General features: G+C 36.0%; 1 protein-coding gene across 9 annotated transcripts in view; it reads right to left on the minus strand.

The window, feature by feature from the left end:
* AGBL4 (AGBL carboxypeptidase 4) overlaps window positions 1-27,351 on the minus strand; it is a 1,406,556-nt gene that overhangs the window by 1,202,084 nt on the left and 177,121 nt on the right. The window lies entirely within an intron of this gene.

The raw sequence follows: 27,351 nt of genomic DNA on the forward strand, positions 1-27,351 counted from the left end.
TTTTTTTTTTTTTTTTTGCCAACAGCATGTGGAACTCAAACTCTGGGTATTTGGAAGTGCACAACTTTCTCCAGAGATGAGCTGTGGAGCATGCACCTGGGCAAAAGGAGAAAACTGGCACTGACTGCATAGAGTGGCATCAGGAGTCTCTAGGCACACTGGAAGAGAACATTCCCCTTTATGGAGTACTTTTTTGAAAAGGATATAATGCCTCTCCAAGTACAAAAGACCAAGTAGGCACCAACAAAAGTCCTCAAGGAGCAAGGGACAAAGGCACTCCCAGAGGGGATATTACCTGCTGCTGTTAGCAGTGCTACACTATAGATTCCACACACTACTCAGGTGTGGGACTGTTTTGGGGGGATAAACGACATCAGACACATTGTGGAGAGGCTCTATTCCAGAGGTAAGGGGTGGTTCTTCAAGGTGTCTGATCCTTTAAGACATTTAGTATTGTATGCCAGTCACGCCCTTAAAAAAAAAAGCAACAGGGGTGGGGCCAAGATGGTGGAAGAGCATGGAAGGTTTTTTTACATCTCTAATCACTGAAATACAGCAGGATCAGTACTAAACCATCCTGCACACCCAGAGAACTGATTGGAGGATTAACACAACTAACCGCACAACCTGAACCACAGAACTCAGCAGGTATGTGGCACAGAGAGGTGAACTTGGGGAGAGAGAAGCTATGGAGGGCAGGGGGCTGTTTTTGCTTGAGGAAGGAGGACAGAGAAGAGCTGGTGGGAGAATGCAGGAAAGAATTCCCCCCCCCCACCCAAAAACACATAGAGAGAAAAGAAAGGGTACACAAGGGACTGAACAAAAAAGGGAGAAAGGAGAAAGCAGAGGGTTTAAATTCCATTAAGACTCTATAAACAAGGGGAGCACAGAGTCTGAAACTTCATAGCTCAATACCTGGCAGTGCTCTGGTGGGAAGGGCGAATCCCTAGGAGCAGAGAGTGAGGTCCAAGGGTTCCTCAGGCCACAAGGGGAGAGGCGGTTCCCCTGATGGGAGGACATTTGGTAGAGGCTGCGCAACCTCCACACAGGCAAAGGTCCCAATGGACCCTGGAGAACAACCACATTCACTGTGCTGGATCAAGGACTTACGTGGGAAGCCTGGTGCCAGTTGTGTGTTGTGTTTTACCAAAATCACTGTAATGGTGCTGCTACAGCATCACATAAACTTTTTATTGCGAGGTGGCTGGCACCCAGCCAGTGTCTAGGCACAGTCCCGCAAACGTTCCTGGGGGTGGTGGGCATCCGGCCATTGGTTGGTGAGAACAGATCAAAGCCACAGTCCGTCAGAAGTGGGAGGTTGGGAAACACAGCAACATCTGAGATAAAACTCAGGAAGGAGGTGCCGCCCAGCTTGGTCATGGGCACTATAAAAGTGGAGAGTGGACAGAAGCCAGAGACAAAGAACAGGTGCCCGATCACTGCTCAGGAAGAACAGTTCCAAAACTAGAGACTGGGTACCTGGTGACACCATTTTCACCCCTCCTGCAAATGGGCATACACACCTACAAGCACCACAACCATCTACCTCAGTAAACTAAGCAGCACCATCCGAGGGAGAATGGCCCATTACACTAAGGCCCGCCCAACTGGGGCAACCTTGCTCTTCAGGAACACCACAATTCTCTCTGCCTGCTTAATTTATGGACTATTAAGTGCTACATAGTTTGACACCTAGGAGAAACTGATGTAATTTCAATTGTAGTTCTGTCCATTTGCTGGACCATCAATTCAATTTCTTTCTCTTTCTTTTCTTGTTCTTGAATACAAAAGAAGAAAATTTTTTTATTTTCCCTTTTTATTAAAAATATTTTCTTTAATTTTTTCTACTATATTTTTTACTTTTTTGGTAATTTTTAAAATTCTATTTTACTTCGACCATTTCATTTATTCTTTTTCATTGTATTCATTTTTCAAATTTTCAAACATTTTTCTTTTTTTTTCCTTTTTTTCCTTTTTTTTTCTTATCTTTCCTTTTTTTCCTCTAATCTATCAAGCTCCTTTCAAGAGAGTAAAACACACCTAGGATCTAGCTGTGAGTATGTGTTCTTTTTAATGTTTAAATTTTAATTTATTTAACCTTATTAATTCCTTTTCTTCCTTCAAAATGATGAAATGAAGGCATTCACTCCAAAAGAAAGAACAGGAAGAAATGACAGCCAGGGACTTTAATCAACACAGATACAAGCAAGATGTCTAAACAAGAATTTAGAATCAGAATAATAAGAATACTAACTGGTGCTGAAAATAGATTAGAATCCCTTTCTGTGGAGATAAAAGAAGTAAAAGTGAGTCAGGATGAAATAAAAAATGCTATAACTCAGCTGCCATCTCGAATGGATGCCACAGTGCCAAGGATGGTAAAGCAGACAGACAATCACCAACATAGAGGACAAACTTATGGAGAACAATGAAGCAGAAAAAAAGAGGGAGACTAAGGCAAAGAGCACAATATAAGAATTAGAGAAACTAGTGACTTATTAAAAAGGAACAACATAAAAATCATAGAGGACCCAGAAGATGAAGAGAGAGAAAAACAGGTAGAAGGGTTATGTGAGCAAACCATAGTGGAAAACATTCCTATCCTGGAGAAAGACACACATCAAAATCCAGGAAGCACAGAGGACTCCCATTACATCCAACAGAAACCGACCATCAACAAGGCATATTATCATAGTCAAATTCACAAAATACTCAGGCAAGGAAAGAATCATGAAAGCAGCAAGGGAAAAAAAGCACTTAACCTACAAGGAAAGACAGATCAAGTTTGCAGCAGACCTGCCTATAGAAACTTGGCAGGCCAGAAAGGAGTGGCAGGATAAATTCAATGTGCTGAATCAGAAAAATATTTGGTCAAGAATTTTTTACCCAGCAAGGGTGTCGTTCAAAACAGAAGAAGAGATAAAAAAAAAAAATTCCCAGACAAACAAAAATTAAACGAGTTCATGACCACTAACCCAGCCCTTCAAGAAATTTTAAGAGGGACTCTCTGAAGGGAGAAAAGAGGAAAGAAAAAAAAAAAAAACTAAAAAAAAGGTCAAAAGCAACAAAAACTAGAAAGGACCAGAGAACACCACCAGAAACTCCAACTCTACAGGAAACACAATGGCAATAAGTTAATATCTTTAAGTATTCTAAATGTCAATGAACTAAATGCTCCAATCCAATCAAAAGCTATAGGGTAACAGAATGGATAAGGAAAAAAGATCCATCTATATGCTGTTTACAAGAGACTCGTTTTAGACCTGAAGACACCTTTGGATTGAAAGTAAGGGGATGGAGAACCACCTGTCATGTTAATGGTTGCCAAAAGAAAGCCTGAGTAGCTATACTTATACCAGAAAATCTAGGCTTTAAATTAAAGATTGGAACAAGAGATGAAGAAGGACATTATATAATAATAAAGGGCTCTATCCACCAAGAAGATCTAACAGTTGTGAACATTTATGCCCCAGACGTGAGAGTACCAAATATATTAATCAGTTAATCAGAAACATACAGAAACTCATTGATAATAATATCATAATAGTAGGAGACTTCAATGCCCCACTTACAGCAATGGACACATCATCTAAACAGAAGACCAACAAGGAAAACACAGCTTTGAATGACACACTGGACCAGATGGACTTAACAGGTATATTCACAACATTTCATCCTAAAGCAAAGGAATACACATTCTTCTCCAGTGCACATGGAACATTCTCCAGAACAGATCACATACCGGGACACAAATCAGCCCTCACCAAGTACAAAAAGATTGAGTTCATACCGTGAATATTTTCAGACCACACACTATGAAACTTGAAATCAACCACAAGAAAAATTGTGGAAAGATAACAAATAGTTGGAGACTAAAGAACATCCTACTAAAGAATGAATGGGCTAACCAGAAGTTAAAAAGGAAATTAGAAAGTACATGGAAGCCACTGAAAATGATAACACCACAATCCAAAACCTTTGCTATGGGAGGTTTTGTTATGTCCTATGGGACATAGCAAAGTCAGTCATAAGAGGAAAGTAAATAGCAATCCAGGCCTGATTAAATAATGAAGAAAGTTCTCAGATACACAACCTAACCTTACACCTTAAGAAGCTAGAAAAAGAATAGCAAATAAAACCCAAAACCAGCAGAAGACAGGAAATGATAAAGATCAGAGCAGAAATCAATGCTATCAAAAACAAACAAACAAAAAAACAGTAAAACAGATCAACGAAACCAGGAGCTGGTTCTTTGAAAGAATTAACAAAATTGATAAACCCCTAGACAGTGTGATTAAAAAGAAAAAGGACCCAAATAAATAATATCACGAATGAAAGAGGAGAGATCACAACCAACACAGCAGAAATACAAACAATAGTAACAGAATATTATGAGCACTCATATGCCAATAAAATGGGCAATCTGGAAGAAATGGACAAATTCTTAGAAATATATAAACTACCAAAACTGAAAGAGGAAGAAATGGAAAATTTGAACAGACCCATAACCAACAAAGATATGGAATGAGTAATCAAAAATCTCCAAACAAACAAGAGTCAAAGGCCAGATGGCTTCCCAGGAGAATTTTACCAGACATTTTAAGAAAAGTTGGGGCACCTGGGTGATTCAGTTGGTTAAGTGTCCGACTCTTGAAATTGGCTCTGGTCATTATCTCACAGTTTGTGAGTTCGAGCCCCACATCTGGTTCTGCATAGACAGCAGGAAACCTACTTGGGATTCTCTCTGTCCCCTCTCTCTGTCCCTACTCTGCTTATTCTCTTTATCAAAATAAATAAACTTAATTATATGGAAACCAATTTGACACTAAACTATTTGTAAAAATAAATAAATAAATCATACAGCAAGATAAAAATAAATAAATAAATAAATAAACTTAAAACTGTTTTAAGAAATAAAGAAAGAAAAGTCAATATCCACTTTCTCAAATTGTTCCAAATTTGGAAGGAAAGCTTCCAAACTCATTCAACAAAGCCAGCATAGCCTTGATTCCAAAATCAGACAAAGACCCCACTAACAAGGAGAATTACAGTCCAATATCCCTGATGAACCTGGATGTAAAAATTCTCAAGAAAATACTAGCAAATTAAATTCAACAGTACATTAAAAGAATTATTCACCATGATCAGGTGGGATTTATTACTGGGCTGCAGGGCTGATTCAGTATTCACAAATCAATTCAAGTGATATACTCCAATAATAAAGGGTATGAATCATATGATCCTGTCAATAGACGCAAAACATGCATTTGACAAAACATAGCATCCATTCTTGAAAAATGTTCTCAGCAAAGTAGGGACAGATGCAGCATACCTCAACAATATAAAGACCATATACGAAAGACCCACAACTAATATCCTCAACAGGAAAAAACTGAGAGCCGTTACTCTACAGTTAAGAACAGGACAAGGAAGCCCACTCTCACCATTACTATTTAACATAGTACTGGAAGTCTTAGCCTTAGCAATCAGACAACCAAAAGAAATAAAAGGCTTACAAATCAGCAAGGAAGAAGTCAAACTTCCACTATTTCCAGATGACATAACACTTTGTAAAGAAAACCTGAAAAACTCCACCAAAAAAATTGCTAAAACTAACACATGAATTCAGCAAAGACACAGGGTATAAGATCAACATGCAGAAATCTGTTGCATTTCTACACACCAATAATGGAGGAGAAAAAGGAATCAAGTAATCAAACCCTTTTACAACTACAACAAAAACAATAAGATACCTCAGAACTAAAGAAGTAAACTAACTAAAGAAGTAAAAAGATCTGTACTCTGAAAAGTATAGAAAACTTATTTAAAAAATTGAAGGGGATACAAAGAAATGGAAAAAAAAAAATCCATGCTCATGGATTGGTAGAACAAACACTGTTAAAATGTCTATACTACCCAAAGCAATCTACACACTTAATGCAATCTAGCAAAATACCACCAGCATTCTTTGCAGAGCTAGATCAAAAAATTCTAAAATTTGTATAGAACCACAGGAGACCCAGATTATGAAAGTGATACTGAAAAAGAAAAACAAAATTGGAAGCATCACAATTGAACTATATTACAAAGCTATAGACATTAGGACAATATGGTACTAGCACAAAAACAGACACATAGATCAATGTAACAGAATAGAAAACCTAAAAATGAACCTACAACTATATGGTCAACTCAACTTTAAAAAGCAGGAAAGACTATCTAATGGGGAAAAGTCTCTTCAACAAATGGTGTGTGGAAACTGGACAACAATATGCAAAAAAATGAAAGTGGGCCACATTCTTACATCATTCACAAAAATAAATTCAAAATGGATGAAAGACCGTAATGTGAGACAGGAAACCATCAAAATCCTAAAGGAGTACATAGGCAGCAACCTTTCTGACCTCAGCCACAGAAAATTCTTACTAGACGTATTGTGGAAGGCAAAGGAAACAAAAGGAAACCTGACTATCAAGACTTTACCAAGATAAAAAGTTTCTGCACAGCAAAGTAAACAATCAGCAAAACTAAATGCAACCTTTGAAATGGGAGAAGGTATTTGCAAGGACATATCTGATAAAGGATTATTATCCAAAACCTATAAAGAACTTATCAAACTCAACATTCAAAAAACAACCTAGTTAAGAAATGGGCAGAAGACATGAACAGATACTTTTCCAAACAAGACATCCAGATGGCTAACAGACACATAAAGGAATGCTAAACATTACTCATCATCAGGGAAATACAAATCCAAACCATGATGAGATACCATCTCACAACTGTCGGAATAGCAAAAATTAACAACACAAGAAACAACAGGTGTTAGCTAGGAATCGGAGAAAGGGAATTTTCTTGCATTGCTCATGGGAATACAAACTGTTGCCGCCACTTTGGAGAACAGCACGGAGGTTTTTCAAAAAAATAAAATTCAGAAATTGTACAATTAGGTATTTACCCAAAGGATACAAAAATACAGATTCAAAGGCATACATGCATCACTATGTTTATACCAGCATTATCAACAATAGCCAAAACATGGAGAGAGCCCAAGTTTCCATCAAAAGATGAATAGATAAAGATGTGGTATAAATATACAATGGAATATTATTCAGCCATCAAAAAGAATAAAATCATGCCATTTGCAACCTCATGGATAGAGTTAGAATGTATTATGTTAAATGAAATAAGATAATCAGAGAAAAACAAATACCATATAATTTCACTCAGATGTGGAATTTAAGAAACCAATAGATGAACATATGGGAAAGTGAGGGAAGAGAGGAAAGGAAACCACAAGAAACTCTTAACAACAGACAACAAACTGAAGATTGAAAGAGAAAGGTGAGTGGGAGATGAGCTAGATAGATGATGGGTATGAAGGAGGGCACTTGCTGTGATGAACACTGGGTGTTGTATGGAAGTGATGAATCACTGAATTCTACTTCTGAAACCAATATTGCACTGTATATTGACTAATTAAAATTAAAATTTTTAAAATTAAAGAAATTAAGTAGTGTCACCTGGGTGGCTCAATTGGTTAAGTGTCCAACTCTTGATTTCAGCTCAGGTCATGATCATGCAGTTCATGAGATTAAACCCTGTATCACTTATGTGCTCACAGCATGGAGCCTACTTAGGATTCTCTCCACCTCTCTCTGCCCTTCCCTCACTCACACGCATGCACTGTCTATCTGACCATCTGTCTGTCTGTCTGTCTCTCTCTCAAAATAAATAAATACACACAAAAAAGAAGTTATGGAAAGTGTTGATGGCTTAAATTCACACTAGAAAACTGCACCTCTGGACTCCTCTTTAACTACAACATGTTGCTAATCTCTATAAATATGTGGATAAGCCTTACATAGTCGAGGTTTTTTTAATTAACAGTTAAAACTTGGCAATTTCTACGTACAGTTTCTTACAAAAATACTCCAAATTTGGAACCCTAACAGTCTTTTATTTTGAAGCATAATTTTAAAAGCAGTTTTTCCTCTCTCATGAAAAAGCAATGTGTTAGTGTTAAGTCTTTCTCTAAGTATAGTACACAATGCATGAGATTAAAAAAGAACAGTAAGTAAATTAAAATTATTTACTTAAGTATATTCAATGTTTATTACAAAGTATAATTTTACCTATATCCAAGTAATTCACACCATAATGGCCCAGATTAATAACAAAATAATGTATTCAATACATTGCATTTATTATTTTAAAAAACACTAATAGTTTTGTTTAATTACCAAAGACTGAACTTACTGAGTGATTCATAAATTTGGATTCTACCTTATTCATTAATTGTAGTGTTGGACTAACTAGAGTAACTCTTTTGTCTGCGTGCACGGAGAAAACATAATTGTTATTTTTATTTCCTATTATTATGCATCATGGGTAATGAATTTGTTTAGAAGAAACCAGATAAATAATCTGCATTTTCATGAACCAACAATCATCTCTATTCCCTGTTAAGACTGGAATCTATCAGTACATTCTGCAAAGAAACAATTTTGAAAATCACATTTTTCACAAATTTAATGTAGCTTTTAGGATGATGAAGTCAACTCTTAAATTAGTGTATACATAGCAGCATACAAAACAACAACAAAACTCTATGGTTTAAAACAACATATATTATTTCCTCCAGTTACATGTATTGGCCAGTGGTTCATCTGAGCTCACTCTTGGTGAATATATGAGTGCAAAGTACAAGGGAGAGGTCTGTACTAGAGATATAAATCAGTGTGTAGATAATATGTAAGGTTGTCTGAAGAGAGATCAAAGGGAGTAACTGTAGGTGGAGAAAAGAAAAGGTCCAGACCCTTGTCCTGAAACATTTTAGTGTTTAGAAGGTAAAGAACTAGGGGCGCCTGGGTGGCTCAGTCAGCTATGCGTCGGACTCTTGATTTTCCACTTAGGTCATGATCTCGCACTTTGTGAGAGCGAGCCCTGCATCAGACTCTGCACTGACAGTGCAGAGCCTGCTTGGGATTCTCTCTCCTGCTCTCTCTCTCTCTGCCTCTCCCCTGCTTACATTAACTTCTGTCTCTCTGTCTCTCAAAATAAATAAACTTTTAAAAAAAGGTAAAGAATGAGTTGTAACCAATCAATGTACAGAAGTGGCCACTAAAGGGGAGTAAATAACTGGGGAGTTGTTATGTATCATTGAAGCTAAAAAGAGAAATATGTCTAAGAGGTAAGAATGGGAGTAGTCCAAATGGGTCAAATCCTACTAATAGAGCTATGAGAATATGAACTGAGATTTAGTAACTTAAGTCATTAATGACCTTGAGAAAGGCAATTTGGAGGGAGGGTTGTGATTAATGAAAGCCTGATTTAATAGGCTAGAACTAGAGGCAGTTAACTCTAAATATTTTTTTGCTATAAAAGGGAACAGAGAAAAATAGTAGTAGAAAAGTAGTTATGGGGGGAAATGCACTATTTTTTAAGTTTTTTAAAAGTTTTTATTTAAATTACAGTTAGTTAACATACAGTGTAATATTAATTTGAAGTGTACAACTTAGTGATCCAACAATTCCAAACATCACCGGGTACTCATCATGACAAGTGTACTCCTTAATCCCTATCACTTATCTCACCCATACCCTCAACCACTTCCCCTCTAGTAACCTTCAGTTTGTTCTCTAGTTCATGACAAGTGTACTCCTTAATCCCTATCACTTATCTCACCCATACCCCCAACCACTTCTAGTAACCTTCAGTTTGTTCTCTAGTTAAGAGTCTTCCTTGGTTTGTCTCTCTCTTTATTCTTTTTCTCTTTGCTCATTTGTTTTGTTTCTTAAATTTCACATATGCATGATCATATGATATTTGCCTATCTCCAACTAACTTATTTGACTTAGCATTATACTCTCTGCCACCATCCATGTCATTGCAAACGTTAAGATTTCATTATTTTATTTGGCTGAATAATATTCCATTATGTAAATACAATACACCACATTTTCTTTATCTATTCACCAATCAATGGACACTTGGGATGCTTCCATAATTTGGCTATTGAAGATGTTGCTTTCAAAACAGGGGTGCATATATCCATTTGAATTGGTGATCTTGTGTTCCTTGGGGAAATACCCAGTACTTGGTATTAGTTCTATTTTTGACTTTTTGAGAAATCTCCATTTTATTTTCCATAGTGGCTACACCAGTTTGCACTCTCACCAACAGCGCATAAGGGCTCCTATTTCAACACATCCTCTTCAACACTTGTTGTTTCCTGTGTTGTTGATTTTAGCATTCTGACAGGTATGAGGTAATATCTCATTGTGCTTTTGATTTGCATTCCCTTGATGATGAGTGATGTTGAGTGTCTTTTCATGTATCTGTTGGGCATCTGCATGTCTACTTTGGAGAAGTATCTGCTCATTTCTTCTGCCTATTTTTTCTTAGATTACTTGTTTTTTGGGTGCTGAATTTTAGAAGTTGTTTATATATTTTAGATCATAGCCCTTTGTCAGATAGGTCATTTGCAAAAATCTTCTCTGATTCCATCTGAATGTTGGTTTTGTTGATTGTTCCCTTCACTGTGCACAAGCTTTTTATTTTCAGGTAATCCCAATAGTTTATTTTTACTTTTGTTCTCTTCCTTCAGGGGACCTATCCAGAAAAAAACTTGCTACAAGCAGATATCAGAGAAGTTACTGCCTGTGCTCTCTTCCAGGATTTTTGTGATTTCAGATCTCACATTTAGGTATTAATCCATTTTGAATTTATTTTTCTGTATGGTTAAGAGTCCAGCTCCATTTTTGCATGTTGTGTCAAGTTTTCCCAACACTATTTGTTGAAGAGTCTGTCTTTTTCCCATTGAATAATCTTTCCTGCTTTGTCAAAGATTAATTGACCATATAATTGTGGCTTCATTGTTGGGAGTTCTAGTTTGTTTCATTGATCTTTGCGTCTGTTTTAGTGCCAGGATCACACTGTTTTGATTACTACGGCTTTATAATATAACCTGAAGTCTGGAGTTGTGATGTCTCCAGCTTTACTTTTGTTTTCAAGATTGGTTTGGCTATTCAGAATCCTTTGTGGTTCCATACAAAATTAAGACTGCTTTCCTCTAGCTCAGTTAAAAAAAAAAAATGATGGTGGTATTTTGATAGGGATTACATTAAATGTGTAGATTTCTTGGGTAGTATAAACATTTAACAATATTTGTTCTACCAATCCATTAGTGTGGAATGTTCTTTTATTTCTTTGGGCCCTCTTCAATTTCTTTCATCAGTGTTTTATAGTCTTCAGAATATAAGTCTTTCACCCATTTGGTTAGGTTTATTCCTAGTTATCTTACTATTTTTGGTGCAATTATAAATGGATGGTTTTCTTACTTTGTCTTTCTGCTGCTTCATTACTGGAGTATAGAAATGCAACAGATTCCTGTACATGGATTTTGTATCCTGAGACTTTGCTGAATTCATTTATCCGTTCTTGCAGTTTTCTGGTGGTGTCTATTGGGTTTTCTATTTAATGTATCATGTCATCTGCAATAGTGAAAATTTTACTTCTTCCTTACCAATCTGGAAGCCTTTTATTTCTTTTTGTTGTCTCATTACATGGCTAAGACTTTCAGCACTCTGTTGAATAAAAGTGAGAGTAGGCATCTTCATCTTCTTCCTGATTGTAGGGGAAATTTTCTTTTTTTCCACATTGAGGATGATATTAGCTGGGTTTTTCAGAAATGAGCTTTATTATATTGATGTATACTCCCTCTAAATCTACTACATTGAGGGTTTTTATCATGAATGGATGTTGTACTTTGTAGAATGCTTTTTCTGCATCTATTGAAATGATCATATGGTTCTTATCCTTTCTCTTATTGATGTGATTTATCATGTTGATTGATTTCCAAATATTGAACCACCTTTGCAACCCAAGAATAAATCCCACTTGATCATGGTAAATGATGTTTTTAATGTATTGTTGGATTTGTTTTGCTAGTATTTTGTTGAAAGTTTTGCAAGTATCTTCACCAGAAATATTGGCCTATAGTGCTCTTTTTTTGTGATGTCTTTTTCTGGTTTTGATATCAGGGTTAATGCTGACCTCACAGAATTAATTTGAATGTTTTCCTTCCTTTTCTATTTTTTGGAATCGTTTGAGAAGAACAGGTATTAACTCATCTTTAAGTGTTTGGTAGAATGTGCCTGTGAAGCCATCTGGTCCTATCCAGTTTGTTGGGAGTTTTTCTGATTACTGATTCAATTTCACTGCTGGTAATCAGTCTGTTCAAATTTTTTATTTATTCCTGTTTCAGTTTTAGTAGGTTATATGTTTGTAGGAATTTACCCATTTCTGCTGGTTGTCCAATTTTTGGCATATAGGTTTTCGTAACAGTTTCTTACAGTTATTTATATTTCTGTGATGTATGTTATTTCCCCTCTCCCATTTGTATTTTATTTATTTGAGCCCTTCTCTTTTTTTCTTGGTAATTCTGGCTAGACATTTATCAATTTTACTGATTTTTTCAAAGAACCAGCTCCTGGTTTCATTGATCTCTTTTATTGTTTTTTCAGTTTCTATATCATTTATTATTGGTCTAACCTTTATCATGTCCATCCTGCTAGTTTTAGGTTTTGTTTGTTGTTCTTTTTCTAGTTCCTTTAAATAGAAGGTTAAGTTGTTTATTTGGGATTTTTCTTGCTATAAACTTTTCCCTTAGAACTGCTTTTGCTGCATCTCAAAGGCTTTGAATCATTGTTTTCATTCTCATTTGTTTCCATGTACTTTTAATTTATTTTATTTCTTGGTGGCCCTGTTTCATTGTTTAGTAAAACGTTATTTAATCTCCATGTATTTGGGGGTCTTTCTAGATTTTTTCTTGTGGTTGACTTCTAGATTCATAGCATTATGGTTAGAAAAGATGCATGGCATGACTTGGATCTTTTTTAATTTGTATAGGTTTGTTTTGTGTCCTAACATGTGATCTATTCTGGAGAATGTCCACATGCACATGAAAAGAATGTTTATGATGGAATGTTCTGAATATACCTATTAAATCCATCTGGTCCTGTGTTATTTAAAGCCATTGTTTCCTTGTTGATTTTCTGTTTAGATAGCACCCTACTATAATTTTATTATTATTATTGAGTAGCTCATTTATGTTTGTTATTAACTGTATTATGTTCTTGGGTGTAACCATGATGGATGCATAAATATTAACAATTGTTATATCTTCTTTTTGGATTGCCTCCATTATTATATAGTGCCCTTCTTTGTCTCTTGTTACAGTCTTTGTTTTATAGTCCAGTTTATCCAATACAAGTATTGCTATCCTGGCTTTCTTTTGACATCCATTTTCATGATAAATGTTTCTGTATCCCCTCACTTTCAATCTGCAGGTGTCTTTACATCTAAAATAATTCTCTTACAGGCAGCATATAAAGGGGTCTTCTTTTTATTATCCATTTCTCACTCTATGTCTACAAAACACAGTTTTATTTCTCAATCTCAGTATATTGATATGCTGATAGAAATGATACAGTACAGAGAAAAAAAATCAATAATGAAGATAGAGGGAATAATTGCTGAAGTGATATACTTGAGTAGGTGAGAGGAAATGCAAGTGGAAGGTTAACCTCAGATAAATCAAGAAACAGTTCCTCCAATATAAGAAGGTAAGAAAATGTATATAAGGGCAGAGAGAGAAGTCAGTGGGTAGATATAGTCTTCCAATTGCTTATATTTTCTCTATTTAGTGATTGTATATTACCTATCAGTGACTGTACTAGGCCACTGGGACACAAAGCATGGTCCCAGCTTTGAGATTTCTTGTTTGAGTGACAGTAGATGGGGGTGCCTGTAAACTCAGGGAAAACAGGAAGAAGATCAAGGTTGAGATCACTAAGCATAAGGCACAGTGAATTTGTGGTATCTCTCAGACAACCTCCTTCATAATTTTGCACAGAGCTGAATTTAGTTATAATTGCATAAGGTCAATATCATTACAACCCACCAACTCCTTCTCTATTACTGCTAAAAATAATTTAAAACATAGTATATACCAGGGCGACTTGTTTGCCCAGTTGGTTAAGCGTCCAACTTTGGCTCAGATAATGATTTCGTGGTTTCCAAGGCCAAGCCCCATGTCAGGCTCTGTGCTGACAGCTCAGAGCCTGAAGCCAGCTTCAGATTCTGTGACTCCTTCTCTCTGTGCCCTTCCCCACTTGTGTGCTCTCTTTCTCTCTCTCTCTCTCTCTCAAAAAAAGAAAAAATTTAAAAAATAATGTATACATATATGCATGGCATTCCTTCCATATTTCAGTTCTGCCCTTTGGGATTCAAAATTCAAGCAATGCCACTCATCTTGCACAGGACAACTTACTTTTCCTAATGCTTATAAATATTAGGAGAAAAAACATGTTGAAATTATCAGAAAAAAATGTTCTTTTCTTACCATGGCAGGCACTAATTTATGTTTGTGACATTACACTATACAGATAATGCACACATGGCTATGATTCAAGTTAGCAAGTCTATAGAAGACTGCTAGGTTATGAAACCTCCTTGTATATTATGTTAATTTACCTCCACATTATTTCATTGTTATAGATTCTGAAGTTCTTGATAGCTTCTGAAAAAAAACATGCCGTGATAATATATGCTGTGTTCACTGTTTGCTTTCGGAAATAAAAAACACTAAATCAAAATTAACGTGGAAAAATCTGAACCTGGTAGGCAGTTATGCACTTGGGAGATAATCAATCAGTGTAAATATGAACAGTTATATGCTTACAATGGAATATTACTATTGTACATTATATATTTATTGCAATAGGTTTCAGCTGCACAGGAAGGATACTAAAAATTCTTTCCTAATAATAGCCAATGACATTCTTAGAAAATCAAAAATGATGTTTTGGATAACACCAGGGCTTTTAAAATGCAGTCTCTATCAAGATTTGGCAAAAATATTATATCAGAACTCTCAGGTCCACAAACCCAAAGTACAGAAAGAGCTTTCCCCTCTTCCATAAACATTCCATATCTATCGACTCTAATCAGATAGTTTATTTCAATCCCAATGATGTCATATAATAAATGCAAAATTAACACCAGCTTCAAATTCCCTAAATATGGTACAGAAAAAAAATAAGAAAAAATATTTACACCTTGACAGAATGCACTGAACAATCAGCCTTGTCCATCTCAAGTGACTGATGTTGGAAAGCTATAATGAAATCCCTCTGCCTAAATTTAAGAATAGTAGAAAACTTGCTATATAAACCCACTTACAAATTTGATTACTCAAATTCAGGTCTATCAAATATCTTAGCTCTCCAAATATACCTTCCCATCCCATATCAATTGTTTTTGTTTCAGTGACTACTTCAATTCCATAAATATTAGTTTTTTCTAAATCAATAATAATTATCATTCAATATGAAATCTATTATGTTTCAAATGCTCTCTATATATCATTTAATCTTTTATATATCATTTACCCCTCTGTAAGGTGTAAGTTTTCCTTCCAGATGCAGAAATTGAGACTCAGGTAACTACCTTGCGCAAAGCCACATGTACAACATGTGCAAGCAGAGATACAATCTGAAGTCAAGTCTGACTCCAAAGCTCCTTTCACTCTATAATTCACTATTCTGTACAAGGTTCTATTTCAAGTCCATCAGGAGATTAAAAAGAGGAGTTAAGGGACACCTGGGTGGCTCGGTTGGTTGAGCATCCAACTTCCGCTTAGGTCATGATCTCACAGTTCATGAGTTCCAGAACTACACTGGGTTGGCTGTTGTCAGCCCAAAGCCAACTTAGGATCCTTTGTCCCCCTCCCCCTACACCTCCCCCACTTGCACTCTCTCAAAAATAAAATAAACATTTTAAAAAAGAGTAGTAAAAATAACTTAGGTCATTAAATAGTTCATTACATTCTAGAAAACAGCAGTTCAGCTATAAAGCAGATATGATATGGTATCAGAGAAGTTCAAATGATTGGTTTCATAAAGAGAAATATCATAAATTTCAGGAAAGGCTTTGTGGGTAAGATTACATTTGACATATGTTTTCAAAAATACACTGTTTTATCAAAGGGTGAAAATTTAGTAATTAGGGAGGATTAAGAAATGATATAGAGTCAGAGGCCTTTCTAATAATGAAGAAAAACCACAGCAAAAAGTACATTTAATATATACAGTGACTACAGCACTGAGTAAATAAGAGTGGAATGAAGCAAAGGAAGACTACAAATAAAGGTTGAGTCCATACTAAAGGGTCTTAAATACCATGTTGAGGAAATTTTATTTCATTTAAGTGAATTGGGAAGTTAGTTAAAGTTTTTAAGTATGCAGTAATGTGATTCAAGTTATACTTCAGGAAAATGACTTGCATAAAAATATATACAGTATATGTAAAATATACAGGCTTGAGGAAGAAAGGTAAATTTGGAAATTATTGCAATAGTCCCAGCAGCCTGAACTAAGAAATCACAGTCGGAAAAAAGAAGGTAAAGCACAAAAAAAATCCGTATACTTTGTCAAAACATGGAGTGGCAAGAAACCAGAGGTAATTCAGAATCCAGAGCTGTCTGATTCCAGAATATGTGTTCTTTACCTCGTACCATGCTGCCTCCACCATGTTACATGACACAGTTCTGGGCACAAAAGGACATGTTCAAAAAATATTTATTGGCTTTTTGTTGTGGTTGCTGCTATTTAAATCTTATACAGAAGCAATCACTGCACATAATTAATAGTTAATAAATATCTGTTGAGTGAAGTCTCAAAGAGGAAAATGAAATTCTGAGGAAAATTTAAACTCTCAGGGCACCTGGATGGCTCTGTCCATTAAGTGTCTGAATTCAGCTCAGGTCATGCTCTCATAGTTTATTAATTCCAGACCGGCTCTGTGCTGACAGCTCAGAACCTGGAGCCTGCTTCAGATTCTGTGTCTCCCCCTCTCTCTGCCCCTCCCTTGCTCATTCTCCCCCTCTCTCTCTCTCTCTCTCTCTCTCAAAAATAAACATTAAAAAAAGAAAAAGAAAATTGAAACCCATAGACATAGACATTGAAGCAATATATCCACTGTGCTGCTTCAATTACAATCATTCCTTTTCTGGTGTACTGCTAAATTACTTATAGTTCACATTTGCTAAATTTTGATTACTTGGGAATACTAATACATCTAAGGTAGAACAGAAGGGAGAAATATACATAGGAGTGCCTCTAAGCATGTTGTTATTAGCACCTATACTTGGGCTGTTAAGAGCAGGAACCACCAGGCTATATGCATGAATGTGTACATTTGGAAACAGACAGTTATGACACTTTGATAATGATATGCTAAATGTATCTTCATGCAGTGAAACAGATGGATTCATCAACATTTTTTCCACCTAAAGAATGCTGACATGCAAGTTCAAGGCTAGGAAGAAAAGGGTGCAAGTTCATTCACAGGTGTCTCATCACCTATGAACACTCACATTAAGGAAAGGAGCACTAGATTAAATGGTTATTGTAGGAATGTTGACATTATGGAAACTAAGTATCTGAGCATGAAATAGTCACTAAGGTGCTTATATGGAAACCAAGTTGACAATAAACTATTAAGAAAGGAAGGAGGGAGGGAGGGAGGGAGGGAAAGAAAGAAGAAAGAAAGAAAGAAAGAAAGAAAGAAAGAAAGAAAGAAAGAAAGAAAGTTTTTTTGATATAATTATTGCTACTCTTAGCTTTCTTTGACATTTTTTGACACAATAAATGTATCTTCATCCCCTCATTTCCTTTTATTTAATGTTTATTTTTATTTTTGAGAGAGTGCGTGAGAGGGGGGGGGGGGGGGNCTCACTCTCTCTCTCTCTCTCTCCTAGAATTAAATATTTAAAAAATAAAAATAAAAATAAAGCAAACACCAAGTTCCAAGCTGTCTGCACGGAGACTGATGCAGGGATCAAAGTCACCAACAGTGAGATTATGACCTGAGTTGAAGTCGGACGCTTAACCAACTGAGCCACCCAGGTGCCCCACCATCCCCTCATTTTCAACGTGCAGGTGTCTTTAAGTCTAAAATGAGTCTTGGGGCACTTGGACATGGTTCGTGAGATCAAGCCCCACATCTGGTTATGCACTGACAGAGTGGAGCCTGCTTGGGATTCTTTCTCTCCCTCTGTCTCTGCCTCTCCCCACCCACATTCTTTTTCTCAAATAAATAAATAAACATTTTAAAAAATTTTTTTAAATGTATCACTTAAATCTTATTACACAAATTGTCTTTTCTCTTTCTACTAGGTTTCCTTGATAAATATTAATTTTCTACCCTTAGACTAATTAATTTACTATTCACTCATTACACATTTGCTGGAGAGCAACTATGTGACAGATACTATACCAAGCTACACTATAGGAAAGAGACAGAGTCTAAGAGATAAGAGTCTAAGACTAGAGTCTAAGATAAGTCCTTGTCCAACAATAGATGAAAATCTAATGGAAAGACCTACACGTAAATAAATCATTATAGTGCAATGAGAGAAGTAGATATAGGAATATCCCAGATGAAATATATGGGAAAGAACCCAAAACTATAAGACTTAATAGACCAAAAAAGTGTATCATCTGCAAGAATCTTTTTTTTACTGTTTTTTAATGTTTATTTTTGAGAAACAGAGAGAGACAGAGCATGAGCGTAGTAGGGGCAAAGAGAGAGGGAGACAAAATCTGAAGCAGGCTCCAGGCTCTGAGCTGTCAGCACACAGCCCAGCATGGGGCTTTAACCCACTAACCATGAGATCATGACCTGAGCCAAAGTTGGATGCTCAACCTACCGAGCCACCAGGTGCCACTGGAAGAATCTTAAACAATAGCTGGTGAAGTATCAGGCTAGGGGAGAATCACAGAACTCTAGAATATTCTAGCTCCAAGGGAACTATAATATATATTTTAAAAAGCTACTACTGGCAAAATAATTCCCAGCCACTGTGTCAGGGTCTGATCATACATGAATAAACCCTGTCTACCTCAAGAAACCCACAGCCCAGTGGAAAAGCTCATGACTACTCACTAGTAGGCAGAAACCATTAAAAAGTATATGGGGGCGCCTGGGTGGCTTAGTCGGTTAAGCGTCCGACTTTCGCTTAGGTCATGATCTCGCGGTTTGTGGGTTCGAGCCCCGTGTCGGGCTCTGTGCTGACAGCCAGCTCAGAGCCTGGAGCCTGTTTCAGTCTGTGACTCCCTCTCTCTCTGACCCTCCCCTGCTCACGCTGTCTCTCTCTCTCTCTCCTAGAAATAAATAAAACATTAAAAAAATAAAAAATAAAAAAATAAAAAGTATATGAATATACAAAAAATATAAAATTGAAAATTTTATTAGTATAGAACATCACATCATTGGATGGGATTTAAAAGCAACTCCTGATCAATACACACTCCCCAAATGGGGCGACTGGGTGGCTCAGTTGGTTAATCATCCAACTTCGGTTCAGGTCATGATCTTGAGGTTCAGGAGTTTGAGCCCCACATCGGGCTCTGTGCTGACAGTTCAGAGCCTGAGTAAGCATCCAATCCTTCTCTCCCTTGCTTGATTTACTTCCTGGTATTACTGATAAATATGTACTACATCCTTCACTAAGATTTAAGTTTTTCTGAGAACAAGGACTATATCAGATATATGTATCTTTTTCTCTTCCCATCCCACACCTTCCTCTACTGCCTGCAAGTGTTGTACACATACAATTCAGGATCACAGAAATAAAACCATTGAAAGGATACCTTGGCGCTGTGTTACCAAGAGATACCTGGAATAGAAAATAAAGAGCAGAAATCCTAGACCAAAATTCTCTATGGAAACAAATCGTACAACAATATTGAAATGTAGGTAATACAAACATTCACCAAATTTTTATTACTACCATCCCTAACACTCACCTGTACCATTCTACAGATGCAACTAGAATCATACTGTCACATATAAAGTATGCTTTCAGAATCTAGAGCTAGGTCAGAAGACAGTGATCCTAGAGAGGAAAGCCAGGGGCTCTGATGTACAGTGCTCAAAAACCTAAAAATACTCAGCCATGATTTCAGGTGAAAAAGGTTCCAAAAGATCTATCTGCAGGCAGTAATGTAAACCAAGTATAACTGCCACTTAGTGGTCCAGGGAAATCTGTCTATTCACATCTGGATCTCAGCCAGTTACTGGGAAAAAGAAAAAGAAAATTTGGATATAGACATGGTGAATATTAAGCCACCTAGCCCAGATTCCTATCAAGAAGACAAGGGTTCAAGGCAATACCCCAGGCTTAGAAATCATAATTCTAGGATTCTAAGCTAAGTAAAACTGTCACACACACACACACACACAAAACTAGTTATCAAGAAAGAACTCAGTTCTGCAGACTATACCAATGGAAACAATGCAAGAAATGCTACAACTTGTAAACTGGGCATCAGGTTTAGTCTCTTGCACATCAGATAGCAAGGCAGCAACTAGTTGCTCTCTGGCAGCAACTCTGATACTACTCACAGACATTATGCTCTAGTCAAGACTGGCTCAGAAATGAGGCATATTGTGATGAAAGGCAAGGCCCATAAGCAGTATATCTAACTGCTAGGAGTCAGGAAGAGAAAAGGTATGCACACTACTTGGTCCACAAAATCAGAGAACTGTCAAGCTGGGAAAAAACAAAGCAAAAAGCGAAACAAAACACGGCAGCCCAGCAAACCTAACTATATAAGAGATGTCTATCAATTCTCTTAGAGAATCTGTCCTACCCATTGCCTTTAAAAGGAAGCCCTATATAACCAAGACTACCCTCTTTAACCAAAACTGATCAGATACAACCTGAGCCAATAATATTTTCCTTCTGATTATTTAGAATTGAAATACAAGACTGTGCATATTAATGTTGAGAAGCCAAAATCAACAGCATGGCAAGTAAAAGCCACAAGCTGGAAACACAGGGAAAATAAAGAGAAAACAAACCCAAGACCATACTGGCCCAGGCATATATGGAAGGAGGAAGGGCTAGCCTGACAATTTTCCAGTCTCTTTTATGCCTATATATGGATTAAAAATATTTATGAGTGACTAATAATTCTTGAATAAAATTTCCCTTGAAAAATAGTCTTGATCTTTAGAATTTGGGGCATCTTTAATAATATGTAATTCTCATTTGCTATACTGTTATTTATAGTACTGTGTTAAATATTCAGATTCAATTATAATTATTCTATTCCTAAATGATATTAAGTTATACTTTAAATATGATCCAATATCCCAGGATCCACAAATTTCAGGAAGAAGAAAGCACACAAAGAAGAAAAATACATACCCTTCCCTTCCGAAATGAGCATCCAAATTTTACTTATAAAATTGCCTCCCATATTTTACCCTGTTTAGATGTATAAAAGGTTAACATCTAATTCCATTTACAATGCTGATCCAGCAAGAAAGAAATTAATTTGGCATTACAGTAGTAACATCAATTTCCCATGTATCTAAAGTAATGCATTTACTGGAAAGAGATTAATATCAATTCCATAAATCATTCACATGCTTTTTCCGGAGTTGGAGACATCTGAGTAATGTCATATATGTGAGCTGATATCACATTGTGCATACTCCATTCATTAATCTATGCCTGAGGTTGCAGAATAGTTGTCAGAAGAAAATCTAAAACTTGGAAAAGAATCAATCTTTCTGTTCTTAATTTTTTGAGACTTGTTTTAGGTAGGTAAGCCAAATGTTGCTTGAAATGTGATGACATTGATCCATACTGGCAGCCAGTATTTTCAGGAAAAAAAATTTGTTTTATTAAATCTGTGGTCAATTGTCATCCTACTGGTAACAACCACTTAATACACATATAATAAGACAACATGTAAATGTCAATGTAAATATTCTATTAAGGATCCTTGATAAAATGCTGACTGAAAAGAATGGAGTCTGAACCTGTTTCATAAACATTAGCTCTTCATTGTTACTGCTGAATTTCATAAAAAACACAATCTCAAAAGTTGTTTGTGCCTGTATTAGTCAGGGTTCTCCACAGAAAGAGAACCAATATAGGGTGTGCAGGTGTAGGTGTGTGTGTGTGTGTGTGTGTGTGTGTGTGTGTAGAAAGAGATTTATTATAAAGAATTGGCTCATACTAATATGGAGGGTAACAAGCCCCAAGATTTGAAATTGGCAAACCCGAGTCCCACAAGAGCCAATGGTGTAGTTAAAGTCAAATACCATAGTCTCAAAACCTAGGAAAAGTTGATATTTCAGTTCAGTTGGACACAGAAAAATACTGATGTCCCAGCTCAAGGCACTCAGACAAGAAATGTTTCCCCTCACTAAGGGAAGGTTCAGCCTGTTTGTTCTATTTGAAGCTTTTGACTGATTAGATAATGCCATCCCACATTAGGGAGGGCAACCTGCTTTATTCAGTTTACCAATTTAAATGTTAATCTTATCCAGAAAAGCCTTCATAGACACACCCAGAATAATGTTTTACCAAATGTCTAGGCATTCCATGGCCCAGTCAAGTTGAAAAACAAACTTTCATACTACTTTAGAGATCATCTATCCACTCCTAAAGTACAGGCCCCAAATCCCTTTATAACAAAGAATGAGGAAAAAAAGACCCAGATGTGAGCTTAGGGTTCCTAATGCCCAGGAAATATTAGTTATTTTTGACTAATTGATAATTATTTACCTAAACCTAAATCTTCCATTACAAGTCATCTGTGGTTAACAAACTGTAGAAAAAAAGGAAATATGTGATCAAATGGAAAGAACCCAGGCCTTTGTGTCAGATGAAGGTCATATCCTGGTTTTACCATTTACTAAGTTACCTAAATTTTGGCCCTCAGCATCCTCACCTAAAACAGTGCCTATTTTATAACATTCTTAGAATTAAAGATAAGGTATGTAATGTTTTTTACATAGTGCTTCACATGTAATAGATCCTCAATACTTCCCTAAAACATCAGAATATATTGAAGAATTCCACTTTTTGCCCTCCTGAAAACAGACATGGCCATATGACATGCTTTTGTCAATACAGTGTGAGTGGGAACTGTTTATGATCATTCCAAGGGGTTTTTTGTTACTTTAAAACCATAGTGAGAAATATCTTCCCATATTCACAAAATCAAAAGTTCTTATGTTTTATAGTATATTAACAGCTTACAGAATATTTCCCTATCTTCTATCATTTGCATGTAATAGCAGTATTGTCAACTAGGCAGGACAGGCTTCACTACTCCATTTTAGTGATTAGATCACACACTCAGAGAAGTTAAGTGAGTTGCCCAAGGCTACATACATAATAAGTGCCAGGCCTTCTGATTCCTAGGCAATACCAATCTGTGAAGTGGGGAGGGGAAAATTCACACTGACAGCAAACTGTTTTATAAGATTATTTATTGACATGTTGATTTGTTTTGGTGTTTGGTGTAGGATACTCCATATTAGACACAAACCCCTCCTACATAAACATACACACACCGTACAAATTCTTCTCCAGACCCTTTGAAATTTCTTGGCTTAGAGGAGGTTCATATGATAGTAAAAAGGCAAAAGTAGCCTCTAACATTTCTCTTCCTCACGTTACCCAGGATTATGCTAGTAGAGAAGGAGACTTCCACTGGAAAAAGAGAAAGGGAGGAAACAATCCCACACATTGAAATAGTTATAGAAATCCAGGATCCCATAAGAGGTGAAAGGAAGAAGTACTCCCTGGCAGTCCTCAGCAGGAGATGGTTGTGCAGGGCACCCAGGGAATAAGAAATCTGGGCACTAGGGCTCTGTATCTAGGCAAAGGCCTCCATGAATCTCCCCATTCCCTGCATGAAGTGAAGCATTCCACCTTCAAAGAACTACACGAGCTTCAATGATAAGGATGTCATGTGCCCATCTAAAAATCAGAAGCCCTCATCTCATTGCCTAAGTATCACATATACCTCTTAGCATCTTATGTAATGGTGGTGAAAGCCATAGAGCCTCAATGATGATGGGAAATTGATTGACTTAAATAAACTAAAATAATTTTATATTTCTTGCTGAGCATATGAACCAGGATCCATACCTACAACATACAAACAGGCCAAAATGCTTCTGAAAATATACACTTCATGGGGCGCCTGGGTGGCTTAGTGGATTAAGCATCCGACTTTTGCCTAGGTCATGATCTCGCGGTTCATGGGTTCTAGCCCCACTTCAGGCTCTGTGCTGACTGCCAGTTCAGAGCCTGGAGCCTGTTTCAGAGTCTGTGTCTCCCTCTCTCTCTGACCCTCCCCTGCTCACATTCTCTCTCTCTCTCTCTCTCTCTCTCTCTCCCTCCTAGAAATAAAATAAAACATTAAAACAAAAAACAAAAAACAAAAAAACAAAAAAAAATATACACTTCATTGTCAATTTCACATCCATGACATTTTCTTGACCATTCCTAAAGGACTAAGTTTTCCAAATCTACAAATGTCACCCTTTCTACTTTCATTGCTAGATACTCAATTATCTACTTCCATCTATGAAGAACAACAATAAATGGTTTGTTACATCCAATCAGCCTTCTCAGATTAGATATTCTAACCCCAAATGGGGAGTGAGTTAAAGCTCCCCAATGTGGTAGCAGGTACATTCCATCTACTCCATTCAAAGGGTCTCAAATTGCCATCCTGTGAGTTAATACAGGACATAAGACTGCTTATTTGCTTATACTCCAACTTGGAAATGTTCAGGTTGTCATGAATAAGCCAGCAAGTAAATGAATCAAGGTTGAATAACCAGGAACTAAGGTATATAAGCAAAAGCTTTTAGGTATGATAGACACAGATTGAACCCAGATTCTGCCACTTACTAGTTCTGTGCAATTAAGGATGTCACTTAAATTCTATGAACCTCAATTTCCTTTTCCAAAAATAGGAATAAAATGCTTGCCCTCCTTTTTGTCCAAAATTTATGAAAGACCATAAGAGATGTGAAACACTTGTTAACTACAAACACCATATAATTATTAGGAATTGTTTGTTTTTCTGTTTGGTCTTGCTGTTCTGGTTATTATTTTCCTTCAAACCTAGTGTCTTCCAAGGGGAACACATGGAGCGTTCTTATATCTTTATACATTAATCACTCAATGGACATTTGAGTTCTTTCCATAATTTGGCTATTGTTGAAAGTGCTGCTATAAACATTACCTTTTTTGTTTGTTGATGGTTTTCACTGTACAAAAGCTCTCTATTTTGATGCAGTCCCAATATATTTTGATGCAGTTTGTTTTTGCTTTTCTTTACCTTGCCTGAGGAGACATTTCTAGAAAACTGTCTAGAAAACATCTCAAAAAAATTACTGCCTATGTTCACTTCTAGAATGTTTATGGTTTTAGGTCTCACATTTAGGTCTTTAATCCATTGTGAGCTTATTTTTGTGTATGGTGTAAGAAAGTGGTCCAGTTTCATTCTTTTGCATATAGCTGTCCAGTTTTCCAAAACTGCTTATTAACGAGACTGTCTTTTTCCCATCGTATACTTTTGCTCCTTTGTCACAGATTAATTGGCCATAGAAATGTGGGTATACTTCTGGGCTCTCTATTCTGTTCCATTGGTCTTTGTGTCTGTTTTTGTGCCAGTAGCAGATGGTTTTGATTACTATAGCTTTGTAGTATATCTTGAAATCTAGGATTGTGATATCTATAGCTTCGTTCTTCTTTCTCAAGACTGCTTTGGCTAGTCAGGGTCTTTTGTGGTTCCATACAAATTATAGGATTATTTGTTCTAGTTCTATGAAAAATGCTGTTGGTATACTGATAGGGATTACACTGAACCTGTAGACTGTTTTAGGGGGTATGGACTCTGTAACCATATTAACTCTTACAATCATGAGTGGTATGTCTTTCCATTGTTTCTTTCACCTTCAATTTCTGTTATCAATGTCCTATGATTGTCACACTAGAGGTATTTCATTTCCTTGGTTAAGTTTATTTCTAGGTATTTTATCCTTTTTAATGTAATTATAAATTGGAATTTTTCTTAGTTTCTCTTTCTGTTACTTTGTTTTAAAGTTTAAAAATGGAACAGATTTCTGTATATTAATTTGGTATCTTATAACTTTACTGAAATCATTTATTAGTTCCAGCAGTTTTTTGGTGGAGCCATTAGACTTTTCTATATATAGCATCATATTATCTGCAAATAATGAAACTTTTAATTCTTCCTTACCAATTGTATGCCTTTTTCTGACTGCCGTGGGTAGGACTTCCTGTATTATGTTGAATCAAAATGGTGAGAGTAGATATCTTTATCGTGTTCCAGATTTTAAAAGAAAATCTGTGTGACTTTGTCATATATGGTCTTTATTATGTTGAGTTATAATCCCTCTAAACTCATTTTGATGAGAAGTTGTATCATTAATGAATATTACACTTGTCAAGTGCTTTTTCTGAATCTACTGAGATGATCATCAGGTTTTTATATTTCCTTTTGTTAATATGGTGTATCACATTCATTAATTTATACATACTGAACGATCTTTGCAACCCTACGATGAATCTAACTTGATTGTGGTGAGTAATCTTTTTAACATATTATAGATTTTGGTTTTATAATGTTTTCTTGAGGATTTTTGCATCTATGTTCATCAGAGATATTGACTTCCAGTTTATTTTGTAATATCTTTGTCTGGTTTTAATATCTAGGTAATGCTTGTCTTGTTGAATGAATTTGGAAGTTTTCCTTCCTCTTCTATTTTGTGTAATAGTTTGAGAAGAATAGGTATTAACTCTTCTTTAAGTCTTTGGTAGAATTCACCTGTTAAGCCATGTGATTCTAGATTTTTGTTCATTGGAAGTTTTTTTGTTATTACTTCAATTTCATTATGAGTAATCAATATGTTTACATTTTCTAGTTCTTCTTGATTAATTTTAAAGATTGTATGTTTCTAGTTATTTATCAAAATCTTCTAGTTTGTCCAGTTTCCGGCATACAACTTTTTATAATATTCTCTTATAATTCTTTATATTTCTGTGGATCAGTTGTTATTTCACCTCCTTCATTGAGAGTTTACTTGAGTCCTTTTTTTTTCTTTTTTTTTCTTTTTTTTTTTTTGGATGAGTCTGGCTAACTATCAATTGAGTTTACCTTTTCAAAGAATTAGCTCCTGGTTTAACTGATCTTTTCTTTTCTATCTATTTCTGCTTTAACCTTCATTATTTACTTCCTACTACTAAATTGAGGCTTTGTTCTTACTTTTCTAGTTCTTTTAGGTATAAGGTTATATTCTTTGAGACTTTCTTTGTTTCTTCAGCTAAGCCTGTATCACTACAAACCTCCCTCTTAGGACTACTTTTGCTACATCCCAAAGATTTTGGACTATTGTGTTTCTATATTCATTTGTCTCCATGTAATTTTTTAAAATTTC

The sequence above is a fragment of the Crocuta crocuta genome, unplaced genomic scaffold (genome assembly GCF_008692635.1).
Source record: "Crocuta crocuta isolate KB4526 unplaced genomic scaffold, BGI_CrCroc_1.0 scaffold168, whole genome shotgun sequence".
Lineage (NCBI taxonomy): Eukaryota > Metazoa > Chordata > Mammalia > Carnivora > Hyaenidae > Crocuta > Crocuta crocuta.